The sequence below is a fragment of the Papaver somniferum genome, chromosome 6 (genome assembly GCF_003573695.1).
Source record: "Papaver somniferum cultivar HN1 chromosome 6, ASM357369v1, whole genome shotgun sequence".
Classification (NCBI taxonomy): Eukaryota; Viridiplantae; Streptophyta; class Magnoliopsida; order Ranunculales; family Papaveraceae; genus Papaver; species Papaver somniferum.
The window spans coordinates 103,428,875-103,447,303 of NC_039363.1; the positions used below are offsets into that span (position 1 = coordinate 103,428,875).

Genomic DNA, 18,429 nt, shown 5'->3' on the forward strand with positions numbered 1-18,429 from the left:
GATTTCCTATAACAACAGCATCTACACCTTGATTTCCTCAGCAACTCCACCTTGATTTCCTAAAACAACTTCACCTTGATTTCCTACAGCAACTTCACCTTCATTTCCTCCAGTAACAGCAAGACCATCATTTCCTCCTGAAACTCCACCTTCATTTCATCCACTAACAGCAAGCACAAATTCACTTACTACACCAACTCCAACTTCACTTGTATTCCTTGTTTGCACCCAATGGTTTTCTGTGATGAGGTTGCGGAGTGGGCTCACTAGAAGGTGTTACTTTTATTGATATTTTCTTCCTCTTTTCTTTTCTGTTCAATGACAAACCATACAAGAATGCAAAAGAAGATAAGTCACAACGGCTGGGAAATCTTGACAAAACCCAGCCGACAGCATAAAAACGGCTAGGATATATGCAAAGTTCCAGACGAAAATACAGTTACGGATGGGTTAATTATCAAACGACTAAGACGTAATCAAAAAACGTCTAGGAAAAGTGAAAAGTCCCAGCCGCAACAGAAATAACTGATGGGATTTTGATTTATCGACCAAGCCGTAAAAACAATAACGGATGGGAAGTTTTCTTTTCTCATTGCTTACTCATATTACGGATAGGAAAACCTAGACGTAACCATTACCGCTGAAACATGAATTCGAACACAAAGATATATACGACTAGGAAAGTCCCAGCCATGATTAAGTTGTTGCGTATGGGATTATTCTATCTCGTATGCATCGACTAAATTACGGCTGGGAGTTCTTAGATTTCCCAACCATGAGAATATAAACGGCTGGGAGTTCTTAGATCTCCCAACCGTGATACATATAAACCGCTGGGAAACAAAGAACTCCCAGCCGTAAATAGTTTCTGAAACTGTTTTTTCAGACCTAAAATCTTCGAAACTTATGAAAGATCGATAAAATCTTAACTAAAGAGTGGGTATTTCTATTCATACCTTATTGATGTCATCTCAGGAGTCTGGGAGGCTGGTTCATCTCCTTCATTCAATTCCTCTTCATCTTCACTTACCACTTCATTAGTTAAAGTTGATTTCTCTGCTTCAATAGGAGGTTGATTCGACGAAGAATGACCTAATCTTTCATATGCTTTCATGCTTTTATATAATGAGTTTAATCGACGACGTAATTTTTTTGAATCGACGATTAATCGTTGATGAACGGAGAAGAATGGAAGAAGAAGAAGAAGAAGAAGAGGGGCAGAGAAGAAGAAAGGAAATGAAAATGAAAACGGTGCAGTTTTTTTCTCTTTTAATTCATTTGATTTTCAGTTTTTTTTTACATTTAATGAAAATCATTTTTTTTATTGATTAGATTAATCAGTTAATGAAAGGGTAGAAGTGTCTTAAATAAAAATATATGAGGATATTTTTGAACTTTCACATAAATCTGATCTACCCCTATACCACTTAGTCTCCACCTAGCATTTTAAGCCCCCAAAGCCACCCCTCAAAGCCCCAATAATAGGATTCTTAAATTTAGTGTCAAAATGCAAAAAAAAAAAAAAAAAAATGAAAGTTGAGATGGTTTTCCTAACATTGAATTATCTAGAGATTTTTTCCTTCGGAATTTGGAAATGATGTGGATCGCTCCAGAGAAGTAGAACCGGCTAAGAGTGCATTTGAAGAGAAGGCTCGTGTCCGTCGAGTAATCGAAGCTGAAGGGATTCCGTACACATACCTAATTTCCAACTGCTTGGCTGGTTATTTTCTGCCAAATTTCTTACAGATTGGAGCAACAACTCCTCCAAGAGACAAAGTCACTATCTCGGGTGATGGAAATCCCAAAGGTATAATCTTTGTTAATCACTCCAATTTAAGGAATTTAGATGTAGTCTAGGGACCATTAATTTGTGGCAAAAAAAGTAAAATAAATAAATAATAAAATAAATAATGTTTGATGATAATGTTCATTCTTATAACTTGTTGCCATAGATCATTTGTGTACCTTTTACTCTTTCAGTTGTTTTCAACAAGGAGGAAGACATAGCACACGGTTAAAGTTGTGAATGATCCAAGAATCCTCGACAAAATTCTATACATTAGGCCACCGGCTAACACTCTCTCATTCAATGACCTAGTGTCTTTATGGGAGAAGAAAATTGGTAAAACCATTGAAAAAGAATATGTACCAGATGCACAAGTCCTGAAGAACATCCAAGGTCAGTAATTGTAGAGCGGTATCATATATATAGTTATTGTTTCATGAATTGGAGAGTTCATTTAGATACCAATTTTTGAATTTTTTTCTTCTTTCTTTTTTTCGGCATGCAGAGGCCCCTATCCCACTCCAATATATATTATCGATTATGCACTCGGTTTTTGTGAAAGGGGATTAAATTTTCTTTGGAATTGAACCTTCATTCGGAGTAGAAGTTTCTGAACTTTATCCTGATGTTAAGTACACCACCGTGGATGAATACCTTGATCAATTTGTCTGAGAGAATGTGTTATCTTTATCTAATGTTTGTGCCTGGGATGTAGTGAGTGTAGATACCATAATACGTATGGACACATGGAGGATGATTAGAAGCTGCAGCTGGACACAAGACTACAGCAGCACACACCATATCAACCCCAACACAGCTTCAATCCTAAGCTAAGGATAGAAGAGTAATTCTCCAGAAGATATTTTCCCTTTATAAACCAAAACGATTAGGTCTAGAAGGGGGGCTTGGTCGGCAGAAGAGAGAGGAGGGTTTTTCTATTTCATTTCTTTTTTCTATTCTTGCTACGGATTACTCACAGAGAAATTGACGAAGCTCCTTCCATGTAACCCAACAATCTTAATAAACACCTTAACTCTTTTTCACCCGTGGATGTAGACACTCCGTTGTCGAACCACGTATATGCTTGTGTTGATTTCTATTTCATTTCATTGCGCTTAATTTCGTTCATGATTTGAGTCTATATTTTGTTATAGACAGTACTTTATCATGTGTTTCAATTGGTTGTGCTACCAAATTAATGGTGTTCACAATTTGGCGCTAGAATCAGGCAATGGGTAAAGGATTTATCCTACCTGTTGTTCCAGATCTGTTACTGTTTAAGTTTTTATCTCCAAAATCGGTATTCAATTTTACAAATTTTCAATTTACTGTTCATGGAAATGGTTCAAGAATCTCTTTTCTGGACTTGGTTCTTTTCAAAAATCTAATTTACTTAGATTATCATATGTGCAGACCTTTATTAACTCTTCGAGTATCTTGATGAGTATTTTTTCCTGGGTCTTTATAAGGGGTCCTCATCTTTTCAGTACATTTTTGCCCAAACACAACTTTGGCCTAATATTTGCTCTTGATGCATGGCTTTGTTCCTGCGTATTGAATGATTTTTGAGGTGCTAAGATGTTATACAAACTTTTCAGATTTGTTTCCTAATGATAAACCAGCCTTGTATTCAACTTTTTAGTATACCTCCAACCTTTCATGGAACCGTCATGTTTAGATTTGATCGCTACCCAATCTTTGGATTTGTTTTTTATAGCGATGTTGGTTTCTAACCCAGTATTGTTTGGCCTTATCATTTTATAAAAACTCTTGTCGCTTTCGTTTTGAAACGAGCATAGCCTCGCTTTGATTTTTAACCCTGCCATCGATGGTATCCCACAGGCTACCTGAAATACAAAGTCACCAAAATATGCAGTTGACATGCAAATAAAACGAAGTATACAAGCTGATATCGTGATACATTTACTTTAATGGATTCAGTCAGTCCAAGTTTCCGTGTTCATTCTCTATGCAGGTTTGTGACTCACAACAAATACCCGTCGTTGTGGAAAGATATAGCTAAGCCACCATGAAGCCAAGACATCGTCACTGCTGCCGCAAATTTGGAGCTGTAAAAGCCGACGTGCAGAAATGTTGTAATATGAACCAAGTATGACTCGACGTACGAGCAACTTGCAATTATCCGAAGCCTGCGGCACCGATGATATAGATGCTTCGTACATGCTAACCGCCGATGATGCTTCTACAAACAAGACGAGACTGCAAAGCTAGATGAAGAAGCCAAGGCCAACCAGGATGACAAAAAATGCAAGAAGACCGATGATATAAATCCTCATGCAGACAAATCAAAGTCAGCCGATGAGACAAGGTTATGCGCAAATGAACCAAAGTTGGAGGCCAACGATGAAGATGGTGCAGAGTCTTGCGAAAACGAAGCCCATTTTTGGTCCGAAGATGTAGTCCTAGTCTGACAACGCAGGCTTGGTCTGAACATGCAATCCCGATCATCCACTCGATACAAAGTCAAACGACGAAGGTGGTACAAGGTCTTGCAGTGATGGTCCAAAGTCGGTTGTGGATGACGAAGGCATTCAAAGCTTGGTCCGTGCACATATAAGTCCCTCTACGTAACCCAAGCCTAGCACAGCTCAAGTCCGACGACGATGTTGGCGCAAACTATAACGATGAAACAAAGACTGATGCCGAAGATGCGAGTCTTGCAGTGATGTCTCAATTCCAATGACGAAGAGACAAAGCCTCGCCACGATGATCCAAGGCCGAAAATGAAGAGCCAAAATACGAAGATGATGGACCAAAGCTGGATGACGTCACTAATGACAAAGGTGTGAGCAAACCGACGATGCTGATGACGATGATACAAATACCGAAGTCAAAGAGGCAAGGGCCGGTGCCGATGAAGCAAAGTCCTGGGACGATCAAGCCAAGCAAAAAGACCCTTTGTTTCAATTCTGATTTTATGTAGGTACATGATCTCTGAGGAGGAGTATCATTACATCCAAAAGGTAGTACAATGAAGACGTACAAGTCACCTAACATTCAAGCTGCTCACATCAACCAACATCCCGCTGGCGATCCAAGTGCAGGGTCCTGACACAAAGGATTAGTTACCAACCAAAGGCCACCCGATGGTGCAAGCAAGTTCAAAGACAGAAGTATCTATAGAAAAAATCTGATGACGTTGATAACCCCGATGATGCAGCTTCGGTCCCTTACTCGGACAATAGCTACGATCCCCTAATCCGATGCTGTAGCTTCCAAGCAAGATAGATCGACCAAGCTAAAAGAACGGTGGAGTACGACTAAAAGAAGTTGCAGTTCAAGTAATCTTCGAAAGTTATTGTCATGCCATGCTGTTCAAACCCTATGTTGGAATGCACAAAATATCCTAGAATCTAAAGTTCAGTTTGTGGAGTCATTCGAAGTCTTCATATGGCGATTACAAAGCGCATGCAGCTTAGCTCAGCTCCGATTTCCCAGCTAGCTTCCGTCCGACCCAATGTTGCAGTACAGCCGCTATGCAAATTCTGGGAACGATGATACAATATCCGAAGAACAAATCCAATGATGGTGGTGTGAAATTTTGTTACTAACGATCAAAACCGGTGCAACACCAAACGAAGATCCATGGTCCGACGACAATGATCTGTGAAAACGAAGAGCTAGAGTCTTGTTACAATATCCAAAGTTCATCGACGCAAAGCTGAAGATCACCAAGCTATGATAGTGAAGAACCACTCGAGAGAAGTCACAATTCCAACTCAAAATCAACTAATTTTTTCTCCATTCTTAGGCAAGTAGATGATACAGCTGGATTGAGTACCTTCCAAAGCAAAAAGACACCAAGCTAAATGTTGCAATTCAAGATAAAAACGACCTGAAGCCGCTGCCTAATGTTGTTGCTAAGATGTAAGAATAATCAAATGCGGACACAGTCTTCACAAAGGATGAAAAGAAGCAATGTTGTGTATATACAGTAAATCTACGGAGGAAGTCAGTTCATGAAGATGAACTGATGACCAGGAAAGCACCACGCCCACAAAAACAACCCGAAGCACAGTCCGTCTCGTGTAGTTCGAATCCGATAATGACGATGATGGCTCAAATCCAATGGCTCCAATCCTCCATTCCGATAATGCAAAGTTGTTGTAGAGCCAGCTGCTCAATAATGACACAATCTTCACAAAGTTCAGAAGGACGTGCAGATTACAAAAAGTTCTGAATAACCAGACACTATCTCTTCCAGCGGCCATAGATACTCACCTAGACGAAGGGAGCATCTGTCTGCGTGTAAAGCAACACCAACAGCACTCTAAAGGACAAAGCTTCAAAACACGAAGCTTCAAAACGCGTCATCACAATTAACGAAGCTTCAAAACACGAAGCTTCAAAACACGAAGCTAAGGACGAAGCTCCAAAACACGAAGCTAAGGACGAAGCTCCAAAACACGAAGCTAAGGACGAAGCTCCAAAACACGAAGCTTCAAAACACGAAGCCTTAAAACACGAAGCCTTAAAACACGAAGCCTTAAAACACGAAGCCTTAAAATACGAAGCCTTAAAACACGAAGCTAAGGACGAAGCTTCAAAACACGGAGCCTTAAAACACGAAGCTTCAAAACACGAAGCTAAGCTTCAAAACACGAAGCTAAGGACGAAGCTTCAATATACGAAGCTGATGACGAAGCTTTGTATCAGTACGATGGACTTGCCTTAAACTAAGCATCAATGCTTAGTATGATGATATGAGAGCTGATGCTTCATTCTTTATAAGAATGATTCTTATACTTCCGTTCATACGCAAAGTACGAACCTCGTTCATACGCAAAATGGGATGCCATCGATGGAACCATTACGATGTCATAAAGATGCCAATTCTAACGACGAAGCACGAGTCTGATGTACCTGCGTTCCCCCACTCCAGCGATGGTGTACCTACGTTTTCTTCTCAGCTTCGATCTTCATTCCAATAACGATGCTGAAAGCAAACTTGAGAAGAGTTCGCCCGGCGCTCAGCTCAACCCTATGATGCATACAGACTGTACTCCGATGACGCCACTCGGACGAGGAGAGCTAGAGAATCTGCAATATGTTTAATATATAAGACAGCTCTCATTATCTCGTTGTCTATATAAGACAAGTCTAATATATCATGCAACGACAACAAGGAGGTTGTTGTGATGACGTATTTTCACATGATTTATGATAAGGGTCTCTTCAGCATCCCATTTTGCGTTATTTCAAGTATCCAAAGACTAACAATGAGCCAAAGGCTCACAACTATGATCCAGAATATGATGGTCGAGCAGGACGGTCAATGTTTACGGAGCAATCTCCCTAAACTTCATATCTTCACGAATGAAGATATCCCTTAAAAAAGAGATATGATCTTCGTGAATGAAGATATCCCTTACCACAGAGATAGGAAGATATCTCTCAATCACAACGATGATCCAAAATCCGGTGGGGATGCTCCAAAGACATCAACGATGCATAATCCAATGGAGAGTGCAAAGCTTTGCAACGACGATTCGAAGACGAAGGCGTCTGTACAATAAACGAGAAGTAGCGCAGACATGATGCTTGCTGAAGACGACGATTATTGCTCCAGACACCGCACTAGTTAACTACTGAGAAGCATAAGAAGCTTGGCCAATATGGTGTCGGCCCCACTCCGAAAATATAGCTTCGGTTAAATTCCGATGATGCATGATGATGACAATACGATTCCCTACAAGCTCCTAAAGCGTCCTTGGGGTTTAATAATTTTAACCCAATCATTAAACAAAGGTCATTCTCGAGGTCTTTTTGGCGGTTTTCAAGTTGCTAATTGAAATTAAATAATTTCATAATGTTGGTATTACTAACGAGTATCTTGAAGCACAAGAAATAAAATAATTTCTTGTCCTGGACCGATCCTAAAACGAGCGGGTAATACAATATGAGATTAAATATCTCACGTGGATGCCAAGTAAACAAGCCTTCTACTGTAACCTCGAAACTTTTTTCACTCAAAGATGCCCGACGGCAATACACACAGAAGCATGTGCTGGTTGTTACAGATCTCCAGCAAATCATGATTTTTGGCAACTGCAATAGAGAAAAAGTGACAGCAACGGAGAAGTTAATAAATTCTTCGTTGGGGCAATCATTTCAAAATCACAGTTCAAGGGGCAGCTCAAATTCGACAGCCTAAGCATCCTACGTTAGAGCAGATACTTTTGCTTTCGCAAGCTTCAAGAACCACCTCCCGAAACCAAAAGGGGGCATACACACAACTAAAGAGTTTGCAAATATTCAGACTCCTTGCATCTTGTTTATATTAGCATACATTGTTATATGCATTTGATACATTTCATTTCTGAATAATGCATACATTTCCGTAAATTGGATACGTTTTTGGATACTAATGCATATAATGGAGAACCGGGGCAAGCACCACCGGTCTCATATCTTCATACTGGGTAAAGCGTTCACACGCAATCTCTCCGGACTCCCCCATAAGCGTCTATGAGTGTACGACCAGGGGGGAGGCTTCCATAAGAAAGAGATGCCCAACATGACATGCCTTTGGCAGCTCAGCGGAACGGGTGTTTGCAAAACATTCAGTTTTACACCACGTCTCCGGGAGATTTTCAACCCCCACCGTTCGGTAATCTCCTGGCCCGAGATTGGCCAACGGGGTGACAGGTTCAAACACTCATCTTACCTCAGCGAAAATGGATTTACGATTCCCCACAATGCAGGGGCAAGATCAAACCATACAAATACTTAATAAATTTGTTACTGCTCATAAGATGAATTTACCTTATTTATTATAATAAAAAAAAAACTGATACGAAATGTCGTCCACTTACATTTTTGTGCCAGATAAATTTGAGTAATCCTACGAGGTCCTGTGACTCCAAATAATACGGTGTTGTGAAGTAAAAATTGTCGACGCTACGATGTATAGGTTGTTGCTGCTCAACCGGCCTTACAAAGCATTTTCAACTTGAAGCATGCAACGGACAAGCACCAAGCCGGGTATTGAAAATGTCAATGCCAAATACCAACAAAGAACAAGCCACGAAGAGTGCTTGTACCAGTACGATAAGAATGCAGAACCTTTCGACAAGGAGCGGCCGAAGGAAACAACAACCGAAGCATGAACGATTATGGTGAGAGGAATTTTTCTTAAGGATCGCTTATCATCGACCCTCAAGAAAAGGGGAAAATTGTAGATACCATAATCTGTATGGACACATGGAGGATGATTAGAAGCTGCAGCTGGACACAAGACTACAGCAGCACACACCATATCAACCCCAACACAGCTTCAATCCTAAGCTAAGGATAGAAGAGTAATTCTCCAGAAGATATTTTCCCTTTATAAACCAAAACGATTAGGTCTAGAAGGGGGGCTTGGTCCGCAGAAGAGAGAGGAGGGTTTTTCTATTTCATTTCTCTTTTCTATTCTTGCTACGGATTACTCACAGAGAAATTGACGAAGCTCCTTCCATGTAACCCAACAATCTTAATAAACACCTTAACTCTTTTTCACCCGTGGATGTAGACACTCCGTTGTCGAACCACGTATATGCTTGTGTTGATTTCTATTTCATTTCATTGCACTTAATTTCGTTCATGATTTGAGTCTATATTTTGTTATAGACAATACTTTATCATGTGTTTCAATTGGTTGTGCTACTAAATTAATGGTGTTCACAGTGAGGGTGAAGTAGATTTGCTTTATTAATGCGTGTGTTTCAATAAAATCTTTGTGGTACATTCTGAATTTTCAATATGTATCGGATGCATATATATATATATGTATAAGAGTGTGCATTATCTTCATCTACGAATTGTAATCATGTTTGTGCTCGGGATACGTGGGGGTGAGTTTGAGCTAGATTTTGCTTTGTTTCTGCGTGTGTACTAATAAAATCTGTGGTATAGTTTGAGTATTGGAAACTTTTTAGTACAAGATTACGGAAAATTGATGGCATATTTATTGCTGTTTTTTTTATGATTGGTTAACAGTAACTCCAAAGGGATGGGCAAATAAGCAGATTTGCCGGTTATACACCTACAGTCGGATGGACAAATGAGTAAAATGGACGGACAGACTCCCAAATACAAAGATTTGTCCATCGCGTCTCCGGTTGAATCGACTGTCTCAACCTGAGGAGTGCACCAAACAAGGATGATCGTTCCAAATTGTGATGAGTCCCGACTCAACTTGAGAGGAGCCCCAGCCCCACTTGAGCCGGTCGTTTCAATTTTATACGCTATCTTAAAACCAATTTTAAGAAAAATATTGTTTTATATAAAATCGGTTCCCACTAATTAAAAAAAAATACATTCCTTCCAATTCCAAGCGCACCGTTCAAATGAACGACTTTAAAACCGCATTGACACATAAGAATAGGTTAAAACCGCACGGACACATCAGGGTAGGCCCCCCCATCAGTGGATTTGCAGGGGCTGGTTATGGGGCCGTCATGTGTCGGTGCGGTTTTAAAATCGTTCATTTCAACGACAAATGACAAAAATTTGAGCTCCCATTGGAGTTGCTCTTAAGGTAATGAAATGTTGCAACATTTACGGTTAAGAGCTGCTAATATGAAAAACTGAACAAAGAATAGAACAAGCCCACAGTAACAGTCAGACTGATTGAGCAGAATTGCGTCGGACAAAGCATTCATTCTTATGGTAAGGTTTTCTAAACAGAATTGCCACAGTAACAGTTGGCTCACAGAGTTCTGTAATTAGGAATCAATAATAATAAACTTTTACATGGACGGCATATGCGCCCTCTTATCCTTCTTCATCCTGCAGGTGGACCTTTCTTTGCAACAACATATTCCATCTTTGGCCTCTTCCGCATTTTGCTTTCCTATAAAGTTGGTCAATCATCTTGGTCTTTGACATGTCGTCAGTCTGGTCAGAAATGGCGTTTGCTTTCGTTCTGACATTCTCACGCTGCCTCTGAGCAACCCCTTCTTTTGAGCTTTAGCCTGTGCAACCTTTGGGTTTTAGGGAGTGTGAGCACACAAACCTGCGAGGGGGTCCGAACGCTCACAATCAATCATTATCATCTAAAGAGATTGTGATGATGATATCCTGGTGTTGATTCATTGGTTCAAAACCTTCGGGTTTATCATGGCCTCATCTAACAACTCCATGCGAGGCGTTTGCGCATGGGATATAAGTATTAAGGAAAACAAAACATATAAGTAAACATCCATGGAGCTAAATAAATGTAAAGTGCTGAAATGTAAATAAGACCAAGGTTTACGTGGTTCAGCACTAAGGCCTACATCCACGGGGTTTGTTATTTTACTATGTTCTTCACGGTTACACGAATAGTCGAATGACTTTTGGGTTTACATGTTTCTCTCTTCTAAGTGATTAACTTACCCTTGCAATCTCTCTCTCTCTCTCCTTCTCTTCCTGATTTTTCCGATCCCCCTTCCTCTTGGTGGAGATGGGGTATTTATAAGGTTAGAATGTGGGACCCATCTCTGAAGACCGTTGGAACCTTATCTTCTTGTGTCCTTGCGTCCATCACGCGGAGGTCTGCGTTTTCCCCTTGATCCCGCAGAGGCATCCTCGCTCGTTCCACAGGTTGGTCGACACGTACACTGCTCAGAGTATCATCATCACAATCCTCGCCCCATCCTCGCCCCATGATAAACCCGAAGGTTTTGAGCCAATGAATCAACACCAGGATATCATCATCACAATCTCTTTAGATGATAATGATTGATTGTGAGCGTTCGGACCCCCTCGCAGGTTTGTGTGCTCACAATTTGGCGCTAGAAACAGGGACTTCGTCCCGGTAAAAGATTTATCTTGTCCTGTGATTTCATTTTAAATTGGCATATGATTGCTCTGATTTATCAGCTCGGACCGTATAGATCATTCGTTAACTGTATTATGTTCAAAAACCCACCTTTTATCTTCGATAAGAGTTATTGTTCTAATCCGCGGATTTACAATTTTCGTAGTTTTTATACTAAGGATCTCCTTTAATAAAACTTTAACCTGTATATTATAACTTGCGTGTATTAATTCTCTCCTGGAAGATTGTATTTCGCCAACTAACCCGCTTCACGCGGATATTCCCGTTTTTGTTGTTTGAAATAACCTATGCAGAAAGAACATATTGTGAGTAAAGAAGGCAAGTTTCGGCGAGATTTCATTATCAACAAAAGGGCACGTGATGGAAAAGACGCAGGAAGCAGGAAAATCCAAAGCTTTGTCAAAAGAAACATCCAGGACAACCCCGGTCATCACCCGAAGCAAGCAGAAAGGAGATAAAGCTAAAATGACCAATCGAAGGCAAGATACTGCGGAAATCACTTCACCTGAACGCTAATTCAGTTGCAGCGGCGGCTCTCAGAGCAGCGACAAAGTACGGGGAGGCTGCGGTAGTCCCGAAGGCTGCGGAGGCTAGCAATACCTTCGCCATGAGTCAACTTAATCAACCAAGAGAAAGGGTGGATGAATCCAGAACATTCCAACCCGCGCACCTTCTAACTTTTGGAATGCCACTAACAAATGATCAGAATCAAACCATACCGGCGGCTCTAGCACCGCAGAGGGGCGCTCACCCCAATTTGGAAATACCAGCAACCGAAGCTGAACCCCTGCCACCTTTAGTACAGACCATGGAGGAGGGCGGCACCATGGCTGTAGCAGCACGCGGGGACTCCCAATCAGGGGTCCAACCAATCACACCACAAATGGCTGAGCTTGAGGAACTGAGGAAGAGCCAGCAGGTTTACGCAGAAGCTGTAGCTCTGTTGGCCAGAGAAAATCAAGATTTAAAGGAGCGGATTGCTCTAAGCACGAAGACCAGCCAACAACTTGATGAAGCAAGCTCCAAAGCACCAGAGCCAAACCGACTGTAGAGTCGTCATAGCGGCTAATGAAGACGCGACAAGGAGACGTAGCGTATCCGACCCGGATTATGACGATGGAGAGTCAGACGGTAATGAGCCGAAGAATTTAGAGCACCAACGCGCAATGGAGGAACTACGAGATGAGATGATGGCCGAGATCAGGCAATTAAAAAATAAACAAGGCGGGGGAGGTTAGAAGAGGTCATGAGAGAAGCTAACTCCACGCCCTTAACTCATCGCTTGGCCAACACCCCTATTCCACTGAAATGCCCTGTCCCACGTTCGAATGCTATGATGGATCCAGCGACCCTGCTGCACATATTCGGTACTACAACCGTGTCTTAGCTAGATGGGGTCAGAACGACGCCGTACTCTGCAGATACTTCCCGTCAAGCCTGAAGGGATCGGCGTTATCATGGTTTGATAATCTGCCACCAAACTCCATCCACTCATACGACCAACTCGCAGAGAAATTCTTAAGAACATACATGTACAACAAGACTGTAAACACCGGGATGGATAAGCTCTTTTCACTAGCAATTGGCTACAAGGAAACCACGAGGGAGTACACTAACAGATGGCACAAGATCTGCCAAGCCATAGGGAGCGTGGACCCAGTGGTAAGCATCAATGCTACAAATGGGGCTTAGACCGAATGAGTCCCCTATTTGTTGAAATTCATGGGAGCGTGCCCAAGACAGAGGAGATCTTCGAATAATTATCGAAAAGCACGCTCGACTTGAAGAAATTCAACGGGAAAACCCGAGGGCATATCCGCAGAGGTCTCACCCCGCACCAATTCAGCGGAACAAACCAATGGGGCCAAAAGGAGTTGCTCAGGGAGACCTCACGAAGATAGGAAGGAACGGAGGGATGAACGAAGAACAGGCGACCGAAAATTCGAAGATCAAGTTTACACGAAACTCAACGCTAGCTATGCTCGTATCCTACGAGAGATCAAAGGGAGGGAAAACTTAGAGTGGCCATGGTCTAAGGGAAAGCAGCCCCCGAGATCCGAGAAGTCTAAAGATTACTGTGAATATCACTGTTTCAACGGACACCAGACCGAAAATGCAAGAACCTTAAAATAATGATCCAAAAATTAATTGATGCGGGAGAGCTCAAACATTACATACGAAAGGATGTTACCGAGGACAGATCCAAACGAACCAAACCAGTCCAACTTCCGGAAGGAAACCGAACAATCAACACCATCTCGTGTTCCGAAGCCACAGGACCCTCACTCACAGCGCAGATTGGAAAAAGGTTACGGAAGCAATTCGAAGACCGCTGCGAGTTATATAAGGTCGATGGGATAGCGGTGGACGAACACGAAGAATGGATGGAATCTCCTATCATCTTCGATGCCGAGGATATCGAAGAAGATATGGAAGACCATAACGATCCCTTGGTCCTAACATTACCAGTAGCTGGATGTAACCTCAAAAAGATCCTCATAGACGGGGGAAGCTCTGTAAACGTCCTATTCTATGATGCATTCAAACGGATGAAGCTCCATGATGAACAGTTAATGACCTCTTATCACACCATCTACGGATTCAATGGAGCAGCCACGAAGCCCTTGGGAGACATCGTGTTACAGGTTAACGCAGGGCCCATGAAACTGGAAACCCGATTCAGTGTGGTGGACACCCCTTCCCCCTACAACGCTATTGGACGAAAATGGGTACACATAAGCTCAAAGGAGTTGCGGCAACATACCACCAATACTCAGATTTCCAACACCTGAGGGAATAATGGAGATCAAGGGAGATCGATCACTACGCGAGAGTGCCAGGCCACTCAGGATCATATCAACAATGAGCAAGAAGAGCAGCGAAAAATCCGAAGAGTAAAAATCAAGAAACCGCGAAAGAGAAGGCCGTAGACCTGTTCCTTAAGGAAACTACAGGAAAGGCTTGACGAAAGATGGTAATGTCCAAGCACGGAAACAAGTACCTCAACAACCAGCGAAGAACAGAAACACGCTAAATAGCAATTAAAGAGCGTCCCAGTCCTCGGAAACCCGAAGCCTGTGTTCACACCAGTAGAACCCGTAAAGGAAATCAACATAGGAACGGAAGAAGACCCGAAGATGATCAAAATCGGGACCATCATGGACGAAGGAAGAGAACATTCCTTAACCAAATTACTTAAGGAATATGCGGATGTGTTCGCCTGGAAGTTAGGAGATATGCCGGGGATTGACCCAAAAGTAATCCAACATGAACTACGCATCAAACCGGGCACGCCCCCGTTCAGGCAGAAAATACGAAAAGTGGCTCCAGAGTATCATGAGGCAGTAGAAACAGAACTTCGGAAGCTACTAGACGCAGGATTTATCAAGGAAGTCAAGTACCTACCTGGATCTCCAACATGGTCATTGTTCCTAAGAAAAATGGAGGGGTTAGAATATGCATCGACTTTACTAATCTCAACAAGGCATGTCCAAAGGACAGCTATCCCCTACCGAGCATAGACCAGCTGGTAGAAGCAGTAGAAGGATACGAAGAACTATCATTCATGGATGGACATTCTGGTACAACCAAGTAGCCCTGGCAGAAGAAGATCAGCCACACACAGCGTTCTATACCACCCATGGCCTTTATTGCTATACCAGAATGCCTTTCGGACTTCGAAACGCAGGGGCAACATACCAAAGGATGGTCGATGCTATCTTCAAGCCATGGATTGGATAGAAGTCTACGTGGACGACATGCTCGTCAAAAGCAAGCTGCGTAAAAATCACCACCAGGACCTGAGGAATATCTTCGAAGCAATGAGACAGCATCACATGAAAGTGAATCCGGAGAAATGTACTTTCGGTGTCACCTCGGGGAAGTTCCTCGGGTATCTGGTACAAAAGGGGCATCGAGGTAGACCCAGCAAGATTCAAGCCATAGTAGAGATGCCGTCCCCAAAGAATCTAAAGGAAGTGCAGAAGCTCAATGGGTCATAGCAGCGTTGGGCAGATTTATTGCACGGTCTTCGGACAAATGCAAACATTTCTTCAATATTCTCAAAAAAGGGAGCAGGTTCGAATGGACCGCTGAATGCGAGGAAGCATTCCAAAAAATCAAAGAACATCTAGCTCAATCCCGATCCTGCAGAAGCCAGACCCTGATGAGTTTTGGCACTGTACATAGCAGCAACGGAGGACGCAGTCAGCGCGGTATTAGTCAAAACCAATACAAAGGTAGAACAGCCTATCTATTACGTCAGCAAGACACTCAATTCTGCGGAAAGAAATTATACTAAGATTGAACAACTCATCCTCGCACTGGTATGGGCTACCCAAAAACTGAGAACCTACTTCCTAACTCACCTCGTCAGGGTACCATGCAAAGCACCATTGGAAGCAGTCCTCAAAAGCACGGGAAAAGTGGGCCGAATAGCCAAATGGAACACCCATCTGGACCAATTCAACATCATTCATGAAATTCAACATTCTCAGAAGTCCCAAGTTCTGGCAGATTTCTTAGCAGACCTCCCCCTTGACAACGACGAAGAGATTAAGGGAATACCAGAAGCCGAGGAAGAAATCAAGGATCCAATGGATATCCTCGAACCTGCGAGTCAAACAATGGGAAGTCTTTGTCGACGGATCTAAAAATAAGGAAGGAGCAGGAATAGGCATTGTCATTATCACCCCAACTGGAGAAAGGATTATACAGGCACTTAGATTGGAATTCAAAGAGCATACCAACAACATTGTTGAATACGAAGCTGTCGTACATGCCCTACGTATAATAATAGAGATGGGGGTAACCGATGTAAGGCTGACAAGTGATTCGCAGCTTGTCATACGGCAAATAGGGCTCGAGTATAATGTGTACGATGACACCCTTTCAGCTTACATGGCCTTGGTCCAAACATTGGCATCACAAATCCCGAACATTAAGTTCCGGCACTTATGCAGAAGGGACCTCAGGCACGCGGATGCCCTAGCATATATATCATCCATGCTGAGGGATAAAAATGCCGAAGCTATTAAAATAGCAAGGGTATACGAGCCTTCGATTGCATCTCAATTCTCCTTCGCTACCAATCAAGATGGTGGAAGAAAATATCGAAGACCAGGTAGGAGAAGACATCCATAATGACTTTGACGAAGAGGATATCCTGTCAAGAGCAAATCAAGACGAAGACTTCAGCAACGAAGATGACTGGAGGGTGACAATACATGCCTTTCTCGAAAAAGGAAGCTTACCTGCGGATCAGAAACAAGCTAGGAAGATACTCTCCAAAGTGGGAAGATATGATCTTCGGGAGGGGTCCTGTATAGGAAATCCTTCCTTGGACCATTACTACGTGCTTGTCCCGGAAAGAGGGGCATCGAATTCTAAATGATATCCATTATGGTGACGCGGGGAATCATAGCGGCATGAGATCACTAGCTGACAAAGCAAAAACGCAAGGATATTACTGGCCGACAATGATACAAGATGCCGCGAGGATGTCCCGACGATGTGAAGAATGTCAGCGCTTCGCAAAAAAGATCCACGCGCCGGCAACAATGTTAAACTCCGTCGATAGCCCGTGGCCATTTGCAAAATGGGGCGTAGACATCGTCGGGCCTTTCATCGAAGGATCAGGGAAGAGACGATTTTTGATAGTAGCCACGGACTACTTCAGTAAATGGGTGGAGGCTAAGGCCTTGGCCAGGATCAGAGACGCGGATGTGTTCACTTTCATATTCCAGAACATCATTTGCAGATTTGGTATACCCTGAAATTGTATCTGATAACGGCAAGCAATTACAGGGAAAAAATATAGACATGCTCTTCGATACTTTCAAAATAAGAAAGAACAAGTCCACCCCCATATACCCTCAAAGCAACGGACAAGCGGAAGCTACCAACAAGACCCTCGCCCTTATACTCAAAAAACAATTAGACGAGCATAAGGGAAGATGGTGCGAACAACTGCACAATGTGTTATGGGCATACAGGACAACACGAAGATCCGCCACCGGGGAATCCCCGTTTCTTCTAACTTATGGAGCTGAAGCAGTCATACCTACGGAAATCCTCATGCCAACCACGAAGACCGAAGCTTGGGAGAAAAACCTCACAACAGATATGATGTTAGAAAGGTTGGACGACTTGGAAGGAAGAAGGGAAGTAGCATTGCAAAAGATGGAAAATTATCAACGAAGACTAGCAAGGGAGTACAACAAAAAGGTAAAGCTACGGAATTTTGTAGAGGGACAGTATGTGTTGAGAACAATCCCACGGTATCAGCAAGAAAAGAAATGGGGAAAGTTAGCACCTACATGGGGAGGACCTTTTATATACACACGACGTTGCGGGTAACGGTTCCTACTACCTTCGTAATCTAAAAGGCGAGGTCCTCCGGCATCCTTGGAATGCTAAGTGGCTCAAACCATACTTCCCATAGAGCAACGCAGATTTGAATCTGCTTGGAGTGTACCAGAAGAAGAGGGAGCCTGACCGCTCCACATGTTTCTATCTCTGGAAGAGGAATTGCAGGCCTCAACTTATCAATCAAACAAGCTTTCAAATTATCAAGTCAGTGGAATCTACCGACAATATTGGGGAAAGTAGTTAATCTACAATCTCTCAGGGCTCCCCCATCAGTGTCCATAAGTGTAGGACCAGGGGGAAGGCACCCAGCAGAAAGAGATACCCAACCAATCTTAAGGCAACGGGTCGACGGAATGGGTGTAAATATTTTAATCCCATATCCTAGAACGTTGCCCCGGCCCCCACCGTCTGGGAATCCTCTGGCCCAGGATTCGCCAGCGGGGTGACA

General features: G+C 42.7%; 1 pseudogene; it reads left to right on the plus strand.

The window, feature by feature from the left end:
• The first annotated feature begins 1,125 nt into the window (after positions 1-1,125).
• LOC113291227 lies at positions 1,126-2,487 on the plus strand (annotated as a pseudogene).
• Positions 2,488-18,429: the final 15,942 nt, after the last annotated feature.